General features: G+C 40.5%; 1 long non-coding RNA gene across 1 annotated transcript in view; it reads right to left on the bottom strand.

The window, feature by feature from the left end:
- Window positions 1–4476: 4476 nt before the first annotated feature.
- The window catches only part of LOC137201631 (uncharacterized), a 126326-nt gene continuing 110741 nt past the window's right edge, over window positions 4477–20061 (bottom strand). The window contains exons 3-5 of the long non-coding RNA XR_010932265.1: window positions 15850–15927; window positions 8750–8983; window positions 4477–6605 (exon numbers count right to left, since the gene is read on the bottom strand). This is a non-coding gene — a long non-coding RNA (uncharacterized lncRNA). The remainder of the gene's footprint in view (window positions 6606–8749; window positions 8984–15849; window positions 15928–20061) is intronic.

Consider the following 20061-nt stretch of genomic DNA (forward strand, 5'->3'; position numbering starts at 1 on the left):
AAGAGAAAAACAAATATCGTATATTAACGCATAAATGTGGAACCTAGAAAAATGGTACAGATGAAGCACTTTGCAGGGCAGACATTGAAATACAGATATAGAGAACAAATGTATGGACACCAAGTGGGGAAAGTGGCAAGGGTGGTGGTGGTAGTGTGATGAATTGGGAGATTGGGATTGACATATATACACTGATATGTATAAAATAGATAACTAATAAGAACCTGCTGTATAAAAATTTTTTTTAAAAGTCTTAATGAGGAAAGAGGGACTGCAGACTCTCACAGGGCTGGTCAGTCACACAAGGAACAGGGGTCTTTGTTAACCCTATTATCTCTCCCAATGGGGGTGCCCCTTCTCCAGCTTGTCTTCTTTCTAAGCAGAGAGGTGAAGTCCCCTACAATCTTAAATGTATTCAAACACTTAAGCTTTATCTGAAAAGTTCGTGCCAATCTTGCAGTCTTACTCTGCATGTTTTCATATAAAAATAAAATTTAGAATTCCTTACCAGTTAAACTATTAAGCAGACTTCTAGAGCTGGGTATGATGGAGCAACCTCACTCCACTCTGCCTCTCCCAGTGATTGCAACTAAAACCCTGGGCAGGATACATAAAGCAATCAACAGAGAAGTCTGAAAAGGAAATGATAACGGGCAGATGGAGGGAGGATTAACACTCAAGGGCAGATGGACATGGCCAGGAGTCTCTGGTTGTTTCTTTCCTCCCATGTCTCCCATCTCAGACTTGGGGAAGGTCAAATCCCAGACTGATCAACAGTCACGGAGGGAAAAGGATGACAAGAAGTCATCTTTTTATGGTCAGAGGACCAGCAAAGAGGGCCCTGTGGAACAGAGAGAGTGAGGAAAACCCGCTGTTTTTTCTTTCTCTCTGTGTCTTGTCCCTGGGAAATGTCTCAGAACTGTGCTCCCGTGATAGTTGCAGCAGCAGCCACGAAGTCACCTGAAAATCCTCCTTTCTGATCATACGAATGAAAAAGCAGGTGGGAATCATGACTTCTTTTTTCTCTCTCTCTTCCCTCTTGCTGCTTCACCTTGGAGCCAGACCCAGTCATGGGAAATGCACAACAGCACTGAGAGGTTAAACTCTCACCTTTCTAGCCTAAGAACCAGAAAAAGGGAACCCAAAGATCTGGGGAGTGTTGGAGGAGTCATGAAGAGAATGGAGTTTTGAGAAATGGATGGCAAAAGGATGTGGATCAAGTTCTACATCCATTTCTGAACTGTGAATATATGGAATTGACCTCAAACAGCATACCAAAGGTTTTGAGAAATGAACTTAGGTCCAGATTATCGCTCAGGTCCCAAACTTGTCCCCAAAAGGAACATACGTGCAGCAGGTCAAAATGGCGCAGCAAACATTTGAAAACTGGACTCATACCCAGAAGCTTGTTCAGGGCAGCAAAACTATTCTGTATGATACTACAATGGTTGGTACATTTCATTATACATTTGTCAAAACCCATAGAATGTACAACACCAAAATTGAACGCTGATGTAAACTATGGACTTTTGGTGATAATGATGTGTCAGTGTAGGTTCATTGATTATAACAAATTACTGCTCTGGTGCTGGATGTTGGTGATGGGGAAGGCTGTGTGTGTATGAGGGCAAGAGCTACTTAGCAATTCTCTGTACTTTTCACTCAATTTTTCTGTGAACCTAAAACTTCTCTAAAAAATAAAGTCTAGTTAAAAATAAAAAATGAGAGACAATCAAAGAAAAAAACTGAGCTAACACTGGAACCGTAAGCCATGAGAGACAGCTCAATACTTGAAGCCTATAACTAAGAAGATGCCTGCCAAAAAAGAAAAAAAAAGAAAAATCAACATTCTCCAGAGAATTTCAACAGAACACAGAATCTCATAACATAATATTTGAAATGTCCAGGATACAACTCAAAATTACACGACATACAAAAACCATAATAAAGTAATCACAGATGCTAGTACTGAGGTTACCCAATGTTGGAATTATCATACAAAGATTTTAAAACAGGTATGATAACTATGCTCTAGAAAGTAAGTTAGGACTCTCTTGAAACAAATGGAAAGATAGAAATTCTGGGCAGAAAGGGTATAAAGTATACAAAAGAACCAAAAGGAAAATTTTAAACCATAAAATATAATAACCAAAATAGAAAATTCACTATTTGAGTTAAATAGAATAATGGAAATGACCAAGTCAGTGAACATGAAGATGCATCAACAAAAGTTGTCCAACTGAACAACAACAAAAAATGGTGTTAAAAAATGAACAGAGTCTCAAGGACCTGTAGAGCAATTCAATAATGTTTAACATATGTGTCATTAGATTTCCAGAAGAGAGAAGAAACAAATTGGTGCAGAAAGAAAATAATTGAAAAAGCATAGCTAAAAACTTCCCAAATATTATGAGGCATAAATTAAGATTTAAGAATCTCAATGAACACCAGACCAGAGAAACTCAAGGAAAACTGCGCCTACGTACATCATAATCAACCTGAGGAAAATCAAAGATAAACGACACATTACACATAAAGGAGCAAAAATTCAAGTTACTGAAGATTATTTTTCAAAACAATGTGTATTGGAAGGAATGAAAATATCCTTATAGCATGCTGAAAGAAAAGAACTGTTGATGCATAATTCTCTATTGTGAAGATCTCCTTCAGAAATAAGTGTAAAATAAAGATACTCTTAGATGAAGGAAAAGTGAGATAATCATTGTTAGCAGCCTTGCTCAAAAAGAAATGATAAAGGAAGTTATTTATGCAGAGAAATGATACCAAGGAAAATGTGGAATTTTGTAAGGAAGGAAGACCAACAGAAATGATAAATATCTGAGTAATGTATTGAACTATTTTTCTCCTCTTAAGTTTTTAAAAATATTTATGACTATTAAAAGCAAAAATTACAATATTGTCTGGTGAGATTTTCAATGTATGTAAATATAATGCATATAACAACTAAACTTAAAGTGACAGAGGCTAAAGGGATTTAAATGGTTGTCAGGGTTCCACACTCTACTTGAAGTGATAAAATATTAACTCTAATTAGACTGTAAAAATTAATATGTAATTATCATCCCTAGATCAACACTAAAGAAATCTACACAAAGAGAGAAACCCAAAAAGTTAACAGAAAAAATTTAATGAAAGACTAAAAACTACTCAACCCAAAAGAAAGCAAGAGAGGAAACAGAGGAATGAAAACAAATAATAAAAGGGCAGCCTAAATTCAACCATATTAATAATCAATGTAAGTGGCCTAAACACACCAATTAAAAGTCAGAAATTATCAGCTTGCACTTAGGAAAGATTTTTTTTTATTATTATTATTTTTTTTTCTTTTTTTTTTGCGGTACACAGGCCTCTCACTGTTGTGGCCTCTCCTGTTGCGGAGCACAGGCTCCGGACGCGCAGGCTCAGCGGCCATGGCTCACGGGCCCAGCCGCTCCGCGGCATGTGGGATCTTCCCGGACCGGGGCATGAACCCACGTCCCCTGCATCGGCAGGCGGACTCTCAACCACTGCGCCACCAGGGAAGCCCCAGGTGATTTTTTAAGTAAAAACGTTATAAGTATTTATTCCAAAGAGTTGAGTCAAGTGCTCCAGAAAAATACCCTGGGAGCTTCAAATAACCTCTGACACACCTGAGCATATGTGTTGCAGTTCGAGATATACTGTAGTAATGTTAACTAATCTTCATGATCTTCTGGGAAATGACAGGTTCTTTCCAGTGCTTCATGGATTACCCTGAAACCTCTGGATTCCTAGGGGGTTTTTTTTGGTTTTTGTTTTGTTTTGTTTTGTTTTGCGGTACGTGGGCCTCTCACTGTTGTGGCCTCTCCCGCTGCGAAGCACAGGCTCCGGACGCGCAGGCTCAGCGGCCATGGCTCACGCGCCCAGCCTCTCCGCGGCAATGTGGGATCCTCCCGGACCGGGGCACAAACCCGCGTCCCCTGCATCGGCAGGCAGACTCTCAACCACTGCGCCACCAGGGAAGACCCCCTAGTATTTTTTAAAAAAACAAATTAAAAATTTTACATCTCTTTTCTGCCGATAGCAAAATAAGGTGTCCATGTTATATTGGGGTTGCAAGTGGTTAGGGTGGAAAATTTGACAAGGCAATGATGGTGAGCTTCCTGTGGGGTAGCTTTCTCAGCTACTTATTCTGAATTAGCAAAAAAATGAAACAAACTACTGATACATGCAACAGCATATATTAATTGCAGATGCATTATGCTCAATGAAAGAAGCCAGAAACAAAAGGTTACATACTGTATGAATGGACAACCAATGGACAACCACCACTCCCAAGATCATATATTACAATCCCAGCACACAGACATAAAAACTCTCTCTTTGATCACTCTTCCTTTTCTTGCTTACCTGTATTTTTCTTTCTCTCCCTCTGTATCAGTCAGTATAAACTAGATTATGCTGCAGTAATAAACAATTCCATCTCAGTGCCTTTTATTTTATTTATTTTTTCTTTTTCTTAGGGTTTTTTTTTTAATTTTTATTTTATATTGTTGATTAACAATGCTGTGTTAGTTTCAGGTGTACAGAAAAGTGATTCAGTTATACATATGCATATATCTATTCTTTTCTCATTTAGGTTATTACAAAATATTGAGCAGAGTTCCCCGTAGTATACAGTAGGTCCTTGTTAGTTATCTATTTTGTATATAGTAGTGTGTATATGTTAATCCCAAACTACTAATTTATCCTCCCTCACCCCTCTCCCCTTTGGTAACCATAAGTTTGTTCTCTAAGAAACAAAGTTTTATTTCTCACTTATTTTAGAATCCATGGTGTATTGGTAGGGGCTCTGCTCATCAGAGCTTCTATGGAGCTCCAGCAGGTTGCCATGACAAAGGGGAAACGAATTCTAGGGGTCTTGTGTATCCTTGAAATAACCCATGTCAGTTCTGCTCACAACTCTTTGGTCAGAGCTATTCAAAGGCTCTGTCCAACCACAATGGAGCCAAGAAATGCAGTCCTACCATGTGCTCAGAAGGAGAATCAGGAATATTTATTGAACAGCATTATTTACCACCATTCTCTTCTTCTTCTTTTTTTTTTTTAACCATTCCCTTCTAAATTCAAGTTCCCAAAAAAAAAAAAAAAATGCAGTTGACACCACCTGACTGCATTGTCCTCCCCATTTCAAATAGCTAGCTTAGTGACTCCTGGGGAAAGACAAAACTGTACATTTAATATATGTCTAGGAACATGGGATGGATGCGTGAGGATGAGGAAGGCAATTCAAGGGCTCACAGGCCAAGCAAATAAACCATAAGATATAGAAATAGGACCCTTGGGTGTGGATGTGGTAGGGGCAGGACTAATGGATTAATAAGCACAAAACAAAGTAGTACAACTGCAAAGATGAAAATGACAATATCCACAACAGCTAGTGCCCATTACCAAAACTCAGTCTCCAATCAGAGTTTTCATTTCTTCAAGGACATGTTTCAACCGTGTACCTATTGACATACTTGCAAGGTAGAAGGGCTTCTCCTGCCTGAGTTAAACCATTACTGGGACTGAGCTAATAAAAGCACACTCTGATTTTTCTGCTCCTCCACTACATAATTTATGTACTAGGCAGACACAGTTTTCATTTAATCAAGAGCTATCTTGTCCAACCTTTCAACTGTGAGTAACTTTGTACAAGATGAAAATAACCAAATCCATCATGATGATAGAAATTTTTCTGTTTCTTCCAGAACCTTACTGCCAAGGAAATGCCAGGGATCTTGCTTCCTTGGATGGTTTATTAAAAGGCAGCAGACCCAAATTTCATTAGGGCTGTGAAATAGCATGTGCTGCCCGCTAACTAATGCTTGCCAGATGTGTAAGCTCAACCACATCTGCAAGGACCAAGCCACCTGCTCAAAGGAGTGGGCCTCCAGAGCCAATGCAGGGAGAATGCTGCCGGCACTTTATTTGCCCGCCAAATGATGTACCCTGGAGCAAAAATAATAAATTAAAATGGGGAAGGGGGGCTGCCAGGCTGAGATGGCAGTATTCAAAGGGGCAGTGGTTTAGATGAGGTTATTTCCCACTAGATTTTTCCAAGCATATTCCCTGAACTTCTGCATCTATACATTTTGAGACTGAACACCAAAGTTCCCATCCCCACCATGATGACCTTGGGTAAATCCCTTAACCTCCTTGAGTTTTATACTCCTAATAGGGAAAATGGGAACAACTACATGCCCTCGCAGGGCTGCTGTGAGGATGAAATGACATGAAATATACGGAATTGATTTGCACAGTGAAAGGGATATAAAATTATTCAATAGATGTCCAGTCCACATATGCATTTTTTGAACATGTAAGTGGGGTCAGAAAACCTGGATCTCTCTTCCATTCTCAAACCATATTACCCTCCACACACACATATTCATTCTCTCTCCCTGCTCCCCTTCCCCATCCTTCTCCTTCTCCTTCTTTTTCTTCTTTTTCTTCTTCTTCTCCTCTCTCTTTCTCTGTCCCTTCCTCCATCCTCCCTCTCAGCTTTGGCTGGGTGGGACTTCACTATAATGCTGGGGTTGGCGTGAGAAGCTGGGCAAGTAGGGCCAAGGTCATTAATTTTTCTGATGGTAAAAGAGCAGAAACAAGCAGAGAGACTGAATAATGGAAGCTTGATCCCTCCATGCTTGATCTCTCCCTTGCCCCCCAGAGCATAAAGAAGTGCTAGCATGAATCACCAGCACTATATACACAGCCCTAAGCAACATACTGTTTAGTTTGGAATGTTTTTGAACTTTATATAAATGAAACCATCTTTATCTATTCCTATGTAACTTGTGTTTTGCACTCAAGATTATGTTTTTGATATTCATTCATGGCGATGCATGAAGCTATAAATTATTCATGTTCACTGCTGTATAATATTCCATTATGTGGCTATACCATAAGTTATTCTATTGTCTATGAACATTTGTGCAGTTGCCAGTTTTTTACTATTACAGACATCACTGCGATGAACATTCTTATGCTGGTGTACATGATCAAAATATTCCCCAAGGTGAGAGAACACTGCTGGGTCACAGGTTACGCATATTTTCAACTTCAGTCTATAGTCCAAAATTATGTTTCCAAAGAGCTTGCTCCAGTTTATACCTGATTCCCCAATTCTTGGCAAAAACATTGAAAACTACCCTGGAAAACATCATTCCTGCAAATAGGTGTTGTTGGAGTTTCAGACCATTGGCCGAATTGGTTCCCACACATGCCACTTGCAAGTTCACAGTCACAAACATTCCACCAGGGGAGGGAGAAGTTTTGTCATGTACGTAGTTTCTAACAAAGAGAGTCTTAAGGTGAGTGGTTTTGTGGCCCCCTGGCATTGGGGATAAAACCTCCGCAGGATGAACACGTACTGTTCAGCCCATGAACAGAACACTCTGTAGCTGCTTTTCACATGGGGATGGTGAAAGCTGGCATAAGACTTGATTTCCAAACCACTTCTCATCAACAGACTCCTCCAGCTAGACTGTGATGTCTTTGAGAACAAGGACCACACTTTTCTACCTTGTTTGTGTCTGTAATGCTTAGCATGGTGTCTGTACATCCTAGAGCAGTGGTCCCCAAACCCCAGGCTGCAGACTGGTACTGGTCTGTGGCCTATTAGGAACCAGGCCGCACAGAGGAGGTGAGCAGCGAGCAAGCAAAGCTTCATCTGCCGCTCCCCATTGCTCACATTACCACCTGAACCTTCCCCCACTCCCTCCGTCACTGGGCCATAGAAAAATTGTCTTCCACAAAACCAGTCCCTAGTGCCAAAACGGTTGGGGACCACTGTCCTAGAGGCTCAATTCAACTTCATAAGAGTTAATCATTTTGGCAGACACTGCTATGTGTTGCCAAAATCTGTCTCCTCCACCTTCTGGGCACAGTTCTAGATTATATTTCCCAGCTTCCTTTGCAGTGTGACATGATCATGTGACTTAATTTTGGCCAATCAAATGTGAGCAGAGGGGCTATTTTCCACCTCCAGTTCTGACCTATCAAAACTTCCCATAGGGTCCCCCACATGCTCTCTTTTCCTGGCTGCCAGATGGATGTTTTTTCCCCTTAGCCATCACCTGGATTCACATCACAAAAGGTGGCAATGGCATCTTTTTTAAATCAACCTAGGAAATAAATATATTTTCTCTTTAAAACAAACAAAGCTATGTGAGAGCCTCTTTGTGTAATTATTTTTTCTTTGCAGTACACGGGCCTCTCACTGTTGTGGCCTCTCCCATTGCGGTGCACAGGCTCCGGACGCGCAGGCTCAGCGGCCATGGCTCACGGGCCCAGCCGCTCCGCGGCATGTGGGATCTTCCCGGACTGGGGCACGAACCCACGTCCCCTGCATCGGCAGGAGGACTCTCAACCACTGCGCCACCAGGAAAGCCCTCTCTTTGTGTATTTTTAGTGGGACTGTTTGAGAGGGCAGAAGGGCACATTCATGATTCAGACCTTTGGGTGGTTTGGGGCTCAGCTGCCCAGGCTGATTCTGAATGACCTTGTTGTATTTCTGATACTATGCCATGTATACCAGATTTCCCTTAATGTGTAGCCACTGGTTAAAGACCAGAAGCATAAGGAACAGTGATGTTGAAATCAACAAGAAAGTAACAAAGTGTATTAATTTTCTATTGCGGCATAACAAATTATTCTAAACCTTAGTGGATTAAAATAAAAACATGTATTATCTCACATTGTGTCTGTGACTCTGGATACAGCTTACCTGAGTCCTCTGGCTCAAGATGTCTCACAGGTGCAGTCAAGGTGCTGAGGGGGTTGCAGTCATCTGAAGGCTCGACTGGGAAGAAATCCATTTCCAAGCTCACTCCGTGGTTGCAGCAGGATTCTGCTCCTCACGGGACATTGGACTGAGAGCTTCAGATGGTCATTACTAGCTGTTGGCTGGAAGTTGCCCTGGAGGGTGTGTGTGGAGGCTTCCTTACAACATGGCAGCCAGCTTCATCAGAGTGAGCAAGTGAGAAGAGAGAGGTAGAGGGAGAGCAAAAGAGAAGTCATAGTCCTTTACAACCTAATCTTGGAAGAAATATCCCATCACTTTCTTCATTAGAAGCAAGTCACTAGATTCAGCCCACACTCAAGAAGAAGGAACCATCTCAGAAGCTGCCTCCTACACAAGAAGCTTAAAAATGATAATTCTGCCAAATCACTCCTACATTTTCTGAGCCTAATCTCTAAATTTCATGTATCTAGTCAAAAGCCTTAGTAGCCCTTCAGGCTATCTCCAACATTCCAGAAGCCAATGTTAAAGTGAGAAAACTACAATGAGAATTAAATCCATGCTTCTTCCTTTACTGGGAATGAAGCTATCCACTGCACCAATGGGATACTTTAAAGAAATAATGGCAAGTGGCCTATTCTCCTCTTTTATGTCAATATTTAAAAATAAAACTCAAAATTACACAGTTGAATTTTTTAAGTCGAAATGCAGAAATTCCAAACGTGAGGTTGCAAAAGCAGGTCTTGCCTATTTTCAATGCCAACACATAATTAAATTTCCATTTGCATTTTAAAATTGTGTTTCTTGACCAAGTATGATAAACTATGTAATTCATGAATGTCTTTGTTGACAAATCATGCTTTTCTTACCTAATTAAAGTAAATAGAACAGCATGCATCGCTTATTAAATGGGAAAAACATGTCTAAAAATTCTTAAATTCAATTTTTGTAACACACATAAGTGACAAACTGGGTTTTTTCTTTTAATTCCTATAGGATGAGGAGAGGTAAGAGATTACATATTCCCAGAAGGAGGTTCTCAGTGCAAGATTTTGGGAAACAGCTCTGTGCATCATACACCTTTCTCCCCTCTCCAATGCATGTGACAATGGACAAATCACACGCATTGGAAAAGACCCATCATAATCTGTTTCCATTGTCCTGTGAGCTGCACAGATTTGGAAATATTAGCCCCCAGCAAGCCCACGCATTTTAATGAGCCATGGCCAACTGGAATGACGGAATCCTTCAGCCATGTCAATGCTGCCACAGCTGGTCCAGGGAGGCAAAAGATGCCTCCTCCCCAGGACACCACCCTGTGTCCAGTCACAACCACATGAGACCTAAATACAGAGTCTATTTCTCCAGCTGTTCTCAGCACCCAGGAGAAACTCGGGCTGAGGGGAGAGCAGGAAGCATGGCATGCTAGTCAAAGTTGGACTGTGTTGGAGGAAAGCCCAGCTGAGGCAAGAGATGGGCAGGGAAGGGGATTAGAGGCAAGAGCTAAAAGGCAAACCTAATCAGCCCAGCAAACTTGCACTGACATTTTAAAGTGTAAGGTCATTCTGAGTTCCAGAACCAGGAACATCTCTAGATGTCGAAATGGCTTTTGCTAAATGTCAACTTGGTAAATTTGTTTTTCCTTTGGCTCATTAAAAGAGAATTAACCATTTATCCATTAATGAAAAGAAATATGACCCTCCCAGGGTCTACAAGCATCCACCTGGAGGCTGGCCTTGTCTCTCCAACCGAGCCAATTTTGCTCTTTTTTTTAAATATATATTAGCAAATATTTATTTACCAAGAGGCCACAGGTACCTGAGAAAGTCCCTGCCCTCACAAAGTTTTCAGTCTGCTGTAGGGACAGACTGGGATGCAGATGATTATGACACAATGTATATGGGGCCCATTCCCCAGAAGTGCTGACCACTACACTACACAAGCACCTTGCAGGGGACCCTGCCCAGTTGGGGATGGGGGTTTCTGGGTGATAATTAGCTATCACGGCATTGACTATTTAGCTGAGACCTCCAGGGTGAGTGGGAGGGAGCTAAAGAAAGTGAGAAGTAGTTTAAGGTAGAACTTTTTTTTTTAAATAGAGAGATTTATTCTTACTACTCAGGTTACAGAAAAACAATATGCTTGCATTCTAATGTGCCTAGATTTTACACTTTTTAAAAACAGGTTTATTGTTTTATTTTGTTTTTGAAGTATAGTTGATATTCAGTGTTTCAGGTGTACAAAAAATGACTCAGTTACACATATATATGTATATATGTATATGTATATACATATATTCTTTCTCAAATTATTTTCTATTATAGGTACAAGATATTGAATATAGTTCCCTGTGGTATACAGTAAGCCCTTGTTGTTCATCTATTTTATATATAATAGTGTGTATCTGTTAATCCCAAACTCCCAATTTATCCCTCCCCTCCCTTTCCCCTTTGGTAACCATAACTTTGTTTTCTATGTCTGCGAGTCTGTTTCTGTTTTGTAAATAAGTTCATTTGTATCATGTTTTTAGATTGCACACATAAGTGATACCATATGAAATTTGTCTTTCTCTGTCTGACTTATTTCACTTAGAGTGATAATCTCTATGTCCATCCAACGATGTTTCCGCAAAAAAGAAGCAAGAGAAGGTGGCACAGCCAGTGCCTGGCTCTGATCATAGCACCGTGCCTGTATTAATTTATTTCATCCTCAACAACCCCTGGCAACCCCTATTATCCCCAGCTTACAAATGAGGAAGCTGAGGGACAGAAAGGTTAACTGACTTCCCCAAGATCCCCCAGCTAGTGAGTGGCTGAATGTAGTTCAAAACGACTAGGGGGGTGGGGGAGGGAGAGGTGATTGGAGGCCTGGGCTGTCCAGAGATAAAAAAGCCAAAAGCGTCCAGATCATGAAGGTCCACATACACCAGGTTCGGAATTTGCAAGCATCTAAGCAACCCCTGAAGGGGTTAGAGTCGGTGATGCTAGGAGCTGCTGTGAGCCCCAGAAAATCCACACCATGTGCCTTGTGCAAAATGTATGGGAGGCAAGCGAGTTTGGTGGTGGGAGACCCACCATCTGGTGAGATATGATGGGAGCCTGAGCTCAGGGAGCTGCAATGAGGAAGACAGGGACCAGGATGAATCCTGGGACCTTGGATAAGTAGCATCAACTGGACACAGCTGCTGGGAGGAGAGGATGGGGGGAGGGAGGGAGGCACGGAGGCCAACTGCCAGGCTACTGGCTTGGGCTCTACACAGACGGTGTGGCCACCAGAGGAATTCTCTGAGATCCTAGAATAACAGCGATGGTGACTGGCTGTATCCCTCAACTCCTTGATGGCAGCAGGCTGGACACTTGGAAGCTACATCTGCCTTAGAGCTAGGAATGCAGGCTCCCTCTCCTTGGCACACTGTCACTCCTAAACACAGTTTGAGCATTTGAATGAAACAAAAGGACTTTTTAAAAAAGGAATACAGGAGCCAGAGATGTGATGAGCAGTACCAGAGTCATCACTGACTTGCCACGTTGCTACCCATTGGCCTTATCTTACAGAAGGCCCTTGAAGATGCTCAGAGAACAGATATTCCAAGTGCTAGACTATTGCTTTGTGGATATTTCCAACTATTCTAATATTCATAAGCTGCCTAAATGTCCTGAATTAATCAGTGTTTTTTAGGTTTTGGCCCTATAGGTTGCTATAAGAAAGAGTCTGTTGATACACCACCTATTTAAGATTAATTTTTTTTTTTTGGAAATTTCTCCTCCTTCGTGGGAAAAAAACCCTAAAAGTCGCCCAGAAACAGTAATTTTTATGACTGCTGACACATCTGGGGGTTATGAAAGATGTCTGCATTCTTTCCCTTTTCTTGGCCAACACTTCAGAAAGCTTGGTTTTGGACTTCTGTGCTGTGCCCCTCTCTTCTTTCTAGAAGAACAGGCCAAACTAGCTTCTGTCCTGTTCTGCTGAGCTATCACCCAGGGCCCACCTCTGAGGCACTTAGTTTATAAACAGTTCTGAGAAGCAAGGATTCAGAGTGGGTGAGGGCTGGTCCAAGGAGGCATTTATAGATGGCAAAATTCAGACAGCAATGTACATTCCAAAGAGGGCAGCCCTGTGGTGTGTTTTGCAGCTGGACCCAAGGAAAATACACCTGCTCCTCTCAGCTCCAGCCCCGCCCTGATGGGGGTTGTCTCTAACTGGGGCCCCATTGTTCAGGATCTGCCAATGGGTCCACAATGAGGGAAGCAGCTAATGAAGAATTCATCTGGGCTGATTTGCAGAGAATGACCATTGATTCCTCTGGGCTTGTTAAGTCAGTATCCCCTAGACAAACTGTAATCCAAAGGACTACAAGATGAACTAGCTGAAGCCACTGTCAACAAGGGCTCTAGCCATACACTAGAAAAAGGCAAAAAACAACAGGGCAAGAGGCAATCCATTTGGCATGCCATCTGCCACCTCAATTGCTCCATCTTGTTTTATGTCTCACCTCCTCAGCTCTTACTCACACAGAGACACTGAGAAGGGGGCTTTGACTTACTGCTGTTACAAGCATTAGTGAAGTATTTCTCCCTTTCTTCCTTCCTCCCTCTCTTCCCCTGCTAGAAAAGTAGCATGGATGCGGCAGGCAGTCTTTTCAGACTAAGGAAGCATTGTCACCATTTTTGTGTTTGTTTGTTTGTTTGTGGTATTTATTTATTAACTTGTGCCCAAGCCCCTGCCACAGAGAATTTGAGGTGGCTACAAGAAAACCATAAAACAGAAACTGTTAAGTGAAAAGTATGAGAACCACAGAAATATAAATTGGATTAGGAGGTACCAGCTTCGGTTCAAGATGGCAGCCTGAAATTCATCCACCCAACATCTTCTGTCCCTCCCAAGAATCTCTGACATACAAATGTAGAAAGATAGAAATGGACATGCCTACATAGTAGCTATGTCACATGGGGACTCTAATAAGTTAGACTTGAACCCATGTTGGTATTGCCCTAAAGCCTTTGAGGCTTCCACCATGCCTAGGGCCCAGTACAGGAGGAGAAAATTAATTGGCTCAAAAAAGATAAAGCCTATAAACATATCCACAGGGAATGGTGCCTGTTGGCACTGAGTCAATCCACGAGCAACACTGCAAGTAACTCAGCTAACATTTGTGTCAGTGGAAGGGGAGTGTCGTCTCTACGCAAATTGAAGCAGGCATCGTTAAACCAGACCACTGTGCTCAACCGAACATGATGCATAAATTCCACAAGGAGACCCAAAGTCAAGTCACCACTGAGAATTTTTCCTAAGAGGTCCAACGACCAAGATTTTCCCTGGAGATGTTGAAAGAGAGCAGCTTGTGAACAACTAGAAAAACTATCAAGCAACCCACAGCAGTCAAAGAGGAGGGATGGAAATCAAAGGCCGAGCCAGGCCATTCCACATACTAGACTATCTTCAGGCTAACTAGACTGACCCAGATTCCTCACATCTAAGGTCCAGTTTCCTCATCTGTAAATGGCAATGATAACATTACCCACTCCACAGGGATATTGCAGGGCTCAATCAAATAATGTGCACAATGGCTTAGAACAGCGTATACCACGTTGGAAATATTCTATAAGCAGCTTTTATCATTATTATTCTTAATATAAAATATTTACAAACTTTGTTTCAATTATAATAAATAATAATTAAAGTGCCATAGATACAAAAACAAAAGTGTTTTTGTTTGTTTGAGCCTTGGGCTCTGTGATCTTGCAAGATTCTGCTGATGTACTATGCTTTTGCCTACGCAGTATATCCCAACCAGGTTCCAGACCCAAGTTCTGGCCAGAGTTGGTTGTCAGTCCCTAAGTATTTTTAGATCCTGGCTGAGTGGTTTCTCTCCTTTTTCAAAAGGGCTGGATGACAGCTTGCCACTAAGAATAGCAGTTCTCCAGTTTAATCAACAAGTCTCCTGGCTTCATAACTGTGTTGGCACTCATGGGAGATCAACTGGCCATGTTCACTTGTAGAACCTGAGCTGCCCATGCAAACACTGGCCAGACCTGCTGCCCTCCCTACACCCTGCTCCCCAAGGGCCTGTCAGGACATGCAAAGGAGGTGTAGAAACATCTCTTCTTCCTTGAGACAGAGAAAGAGGGAGAAGTCTGGACCCAGAATCTTTGGCATCTCTTCTGAGATGCTTGAATCTGCAACTAAAGGGATTGTACTATATAGAAAATTCAGGCTCAAAACTCATCTTCAAACTCAGGAATTGGAGGTAGGTCTTCCTTAAGAAGGGCTATGGTCTGAATGTTTGTGTCCTCCCAAATTTACATGTTGAAACTCTGAAGCCCAATATGATGGTATTAGGTGGTGGGACCTTTAGGTGGTGATTAGATCATGAGGGTGGAGCCCTCACAAATAGGATTGGTGCCCTTATAAAAGAGACCCAACAGAACTCCCTAGCTCCCTTCCACCACATGAGGACATAGCATGAAGTTGGCAGTCTGCAACCCAGGACATAGCATGAAGTTGGCAGTCTGGAAGAAAACTTCCACCCTGCAGAACTCTGAGAAATAAATTTCTATTATTTATAAGCTACCTGGTCTATGATATTTTTTATAGCAGTTGGAATGGACCAAAACAGGAGGGTGACTGGGGATTTTATTCAAATAGTCAAGGTCAATAATCTTCACCCACACAAGTGTTATTACCTCCATTTTACAGGGAGGGCACTGGGGTTCACAGAGATTGTCACCTGCTCAGAGCCACAGAGCTGGTCAGTGAAAGGGCAGGATTGAACCAAGGTGTTCTGATCCACGTCCATGCTCTTTTCAATACTCTAAGATGTCTGGGATCTATCGCAATCACAAAACCACTTCTGGATGAGCACAGCAGCTCACCACTAAGTCATTCCCACCCAATGCCACATTCAACCCTGCCCCCTACTTGCCCGTCACTCATCTCATGGCCCCAAGGCCAGATCCCCAGTCACTAGCCCTAGTACACCTAGGGGTTCACCATAGACCCTTTAGCTATTCCTGTGTGGTCTGTGCCTCCCAAAAACTAAGAGCATGCCCCTTACCAGACCAGGTGACAAGAAGAAGCAATCCCACCTCAAAATGAAGCTCCACAGTTTGACACGTGGATCAAGAACTCAACTATTCACGCCTCTTAATCCAACAAGACTGCTTCTGGGAACACAGGAAAAGAGAACATGAAGAAAAGATTCAAGACAGTCTTCCAAACAGCAAAGGATTGAAACCACCTAGGAACAGGGGAGTCGTGTAGCAAATTTTTGCATATGCACTAGCTAAAATATGGTAAGTATTTTAAAACTATGTTAAAGAATACTTATGATGTAGAAAATACATATGATATGTTTACAAGTTGCATGTAAAAATGTGCATAAGGTAGGATCTCGGTTACTTATGCTAACTATATGAATATGACTATGAAATATGTTCATTCATTAATTCAGCAAATATTTATCACCTACTATGTGCCTAACTGTTCCCAACTGTTCAGTGTTCTCAGTTTATCAGATTTCATTATTTATATTAGGTACGATATTTTTAATGTATCCAAACTTCACTGATAACATTAGTCAATCCCATTTACTTTGATAGTAACCTATCAAAGGATGAAAATGCACACACAGAAAGAATGCCCTTCCTTATTTTCTGCTGAATTCCTACAAATCCTTCCTTATTCCCTTGAAATATTACCTTTGTAACAATTTCTTCACATTCCCCTGATTTCCCCACCACCATTGCTGCACCCTCCCAGGCTATATTAATTGCTACCTCATCTATGTTTCAATAGAACTTTCTAGAAACCAATATCATACAACTTACCACATGATTTTCTTATTTTTTTGTCTGTCTTCCCTGCTGGAACAAATGCTAATTATTTTATATCCCCAGTTTCTAGCACAGGGTGCTAAAAATCTTGCATATGGGACCCCACTCTCTCCTCCTATGTCTATGGCAGACATGACTAATTATCCGTGGCTTTCTTTCCCACTAAGCCTAGGCAGAAATTCAGAATGCTGTTCAACACCATGCAAGCAACGATTAGGGTTGGCACACGAGCTGAAGCCTAATTGCCAATCAGACTTAACATAGTGCCTGGAGCCGGGTAGCTGCACCATAAAATTTTGTTGATTGAATAAGTGAAATGAAAAAATTTCATTAGTGAAATGAAAAAATATCATTAGGTTTCTGGAAATAAGAATGGTAAATTAATTAAGTAATACAAATGCCCAACTATGAAAACTAGGACAGGTATCTAAACAACCAACTGGCAAATTCAGACATGGAACAGGAAGATCTTCATGAAATTCACCCAAATTGGCTCAGCCACAATGATGTCACTGAAGTTAGGTCAGACATGTTGCTAAAACCAATCTGGCTCATCAACAGTGGTGAGTCATGATGGAGTGATAGCTATTATGTCAATATAGGTTGTGTATAGCAGCTGTGCTATAATTTTGGCATGAAGATCTCACTAGAATCTTACAGTTCTCAAATAAGTATAGGTAGTTGCATTTATCCAGAATGGAAAGCTTCTCTAAACACTCTTAAATAAAATAGCAACAGCACGTTCTTGGGAAAAGCCCCAAGAACACATCAACTTAATGTTGACTAAAAGGCTAAATATTTTTTATTTCCAAAGTAATAAAGCAACTGAAAATGTATTGATAGAGTTCTCCCACTTGGTAAGAATACTAACAAAATCTAAATTTAAAAAGATTTTAGTTCTGACAGAGGCATTAAAAAAAATAAAAAGTACCAGAGCCTTCTATGCCAATTTATTCCTTTCCATGTTTCCATAGGTTGCTCAGACAATAAGAAGCATCATATTGCAATATTAGCCAAATTCATCTTCCAGAGCTTCCAGCTGGGGCTGTACATTAGAATCATGTGGAAGGTTTAAAAAAAAAACACTCATGCCCAGATCCCACCTGCAGAAATTCACTTCCTTTAGTCCAAGAGGACCCATAAATGATATTTTTAATAGATCCCCAGACCTGAGAACCACAAGTCTAACCTGTACAACTATTCCTCAGTATTTGCCAAAGACTGGACCCTAGAAAGCAGGTCTGAACTGGAACGTCAAGAGCAAAATTTAATTGTTCTAAGACTACACGGTCCAATACAATAGCCACTGGCCATATGCAGCAGTTAAGCCCTTGAAATATGGCCGGTGCTATCGAAGAGTTAATTTTTTTTTACTCTATTTTACTCAATCTAAATTTAAAGACTGATACTCAATTTAATTTTCAGAAAACCTTTTGAAATATCTTGGGTATGTGAATCTACTTTTTCAACTGTAAATTTTGTGAACTCTAAATATAGATCAAGTGTTTCTGGTAAAGTTAATGTCTGAATTGAGATGTGCTGGAAGTATAAAATACACACTGGATTTTTCAGACTGCATACAAAAAAAAGAATATAAATATCTCAATAATTTTTATATTGACTACATATTAAAGTGATAATATTTTTGACATATTGGGTAAAATAAAATATATTAGCAAAATTAATCTCACTTGTTTCTTTTTACTTTTTTAATATAGCTACTAGAAGATTTTAGATTATCTATCTGTGTTCCAGGGAAAATTAACAACTCACAGCCAAACATAACAAAAGACACGTAGAAACAAAGCATTATGTGAATATCAGCAGACACATAATAGCTGAATCAGACTCACAAATATTTCAGACATTAGAATTTCAGACAGAGTATAAATTTTATATTTAAAGGAATAAAAGAGAAATTTGAAACACAAACAAGAAGTAAAAGACTTTTTAAAAGACCAAGCAAAATTGACAAAAAGAACTTTTAGAAATGAAAACCATGGCAATTGAAATTAAAACCTCCACAGAAAAGGAGAAACAGCCAAATGGAAAATTTGAGAATGGAAAGATAGATACAAATAAATTTTCTAAAATGCAACACTGAGAAACATGTTTGGAAATTGTGAACCTAACATTAAGAGACATGGCAGATAGAGCCAGAAGTTTAACAAATATTTACATCAGAGAAAATGGGGTAAAAGCAATATTTCACAAGAAAATAATGGGTCAGAATTTTCCACACTTGTTTAAAGACATTAAACTTCAGATGCAGGAATTGCAACAAATCTCAAGCAGGATAACCTTTACAAAACATAAAGGGATGGCCGACAAACAAAAGAAAAAGAAGACCTAGTAAAAGCAGCCATAACATGAAAATACAACTTATCAAAATTTGTGGGATACAGCAAATGCAGTGTTTACAGGGAAACTTATAGCATTTAACACATATATGAGAAGACATTTCCAGTAATTAACAGCAAAGTAAAAGAAATTTTTCTAAACTATCAATGATGCTAGAAGAATAACTAAATTATATTTTCCATTCCCTCTATAAAAACTAATACTGCAAAATCATTGTCACAGGAACAGGTGATCAAAGACTAGGCTGCCAAAAATGTAGGAGAAATTATTGTAGAGACTTATCAGATAGCTGACTAATACCAATATTAAGTTATCATAATATACATGGTATTTTTCAGTTTTTTAAAGTTTGTATTATGTTGTGATTTCCAAAACACAATGAATTTCTTACCTTAAAAATTACATATATTTCTATTGGTCAGTCACTGTTCTCTAAAAGATTAGGGTATCAAAAAGAACACAGAAGTAAATTATTTTAAAAGCAAACAACCCATCCTAATTTCAGTTTTTCGCTAATCTGGAATTTTCTTGGGTCAGTAAGTGCTTACTGTGTCATCGCATGCTAGCACTCAACTAGGTGCTCCCTATTGGAACTACGTAAAGCAGGATATGCCCACCAGCAAAAATCAAAACTTAGTAGGAACCAAAACTCAGATACAACATCGTTTCAGATGCATAGTTCATTCCAGGCTCCCAAAAACCCTGTGAGATTTTACAATTACTGGTGAGGACACTGAAACACAAAGTATCCTGCTCAGAATCACACGGCTAGTACAGAGAGGCAACAGCACTTAGACCCAGGTCTTCCAAACCCCAAATCAGAACTCTTCCCACTTCACCACACAGCTTCTCCAGCATAAATCGTATGAGTTAGGAATACATTGTTCGTGGCTCTTACTTAACTACAAGCCTCTTCCCTAAACAACTCAGCCCAATTCAGCAGTTAAGAGCATCAGAAAACTCTGCAATCAGCTTCCCTCTACACCTCTGAAAGCTCACACCTTGGCCGAGAGCCTGTGGGGTGACTGGGCCCCAGGGAAACCTGTATCACGTGGGGGTGGGTCTCCACACTGTGTGTTTGCCTGGGTCTCACATGGAGCAGAG

Source organism: Pseudorca crassidens, chromosome 1 (genome assembly GCF_039906515.1).
Source record: "Pseudorca crassidens isolate mPseCra1 chromosome 1, mPseCra1.hap1, whole genome shotgun sequence".
In the NCBI taxonomy this organism is placed as follows: Eukaryota; Metazoa; Chordata; class Mammalia; order Artiodactyla; family Delphinidae; genus Pseudorca; species Pseudorca crassidens.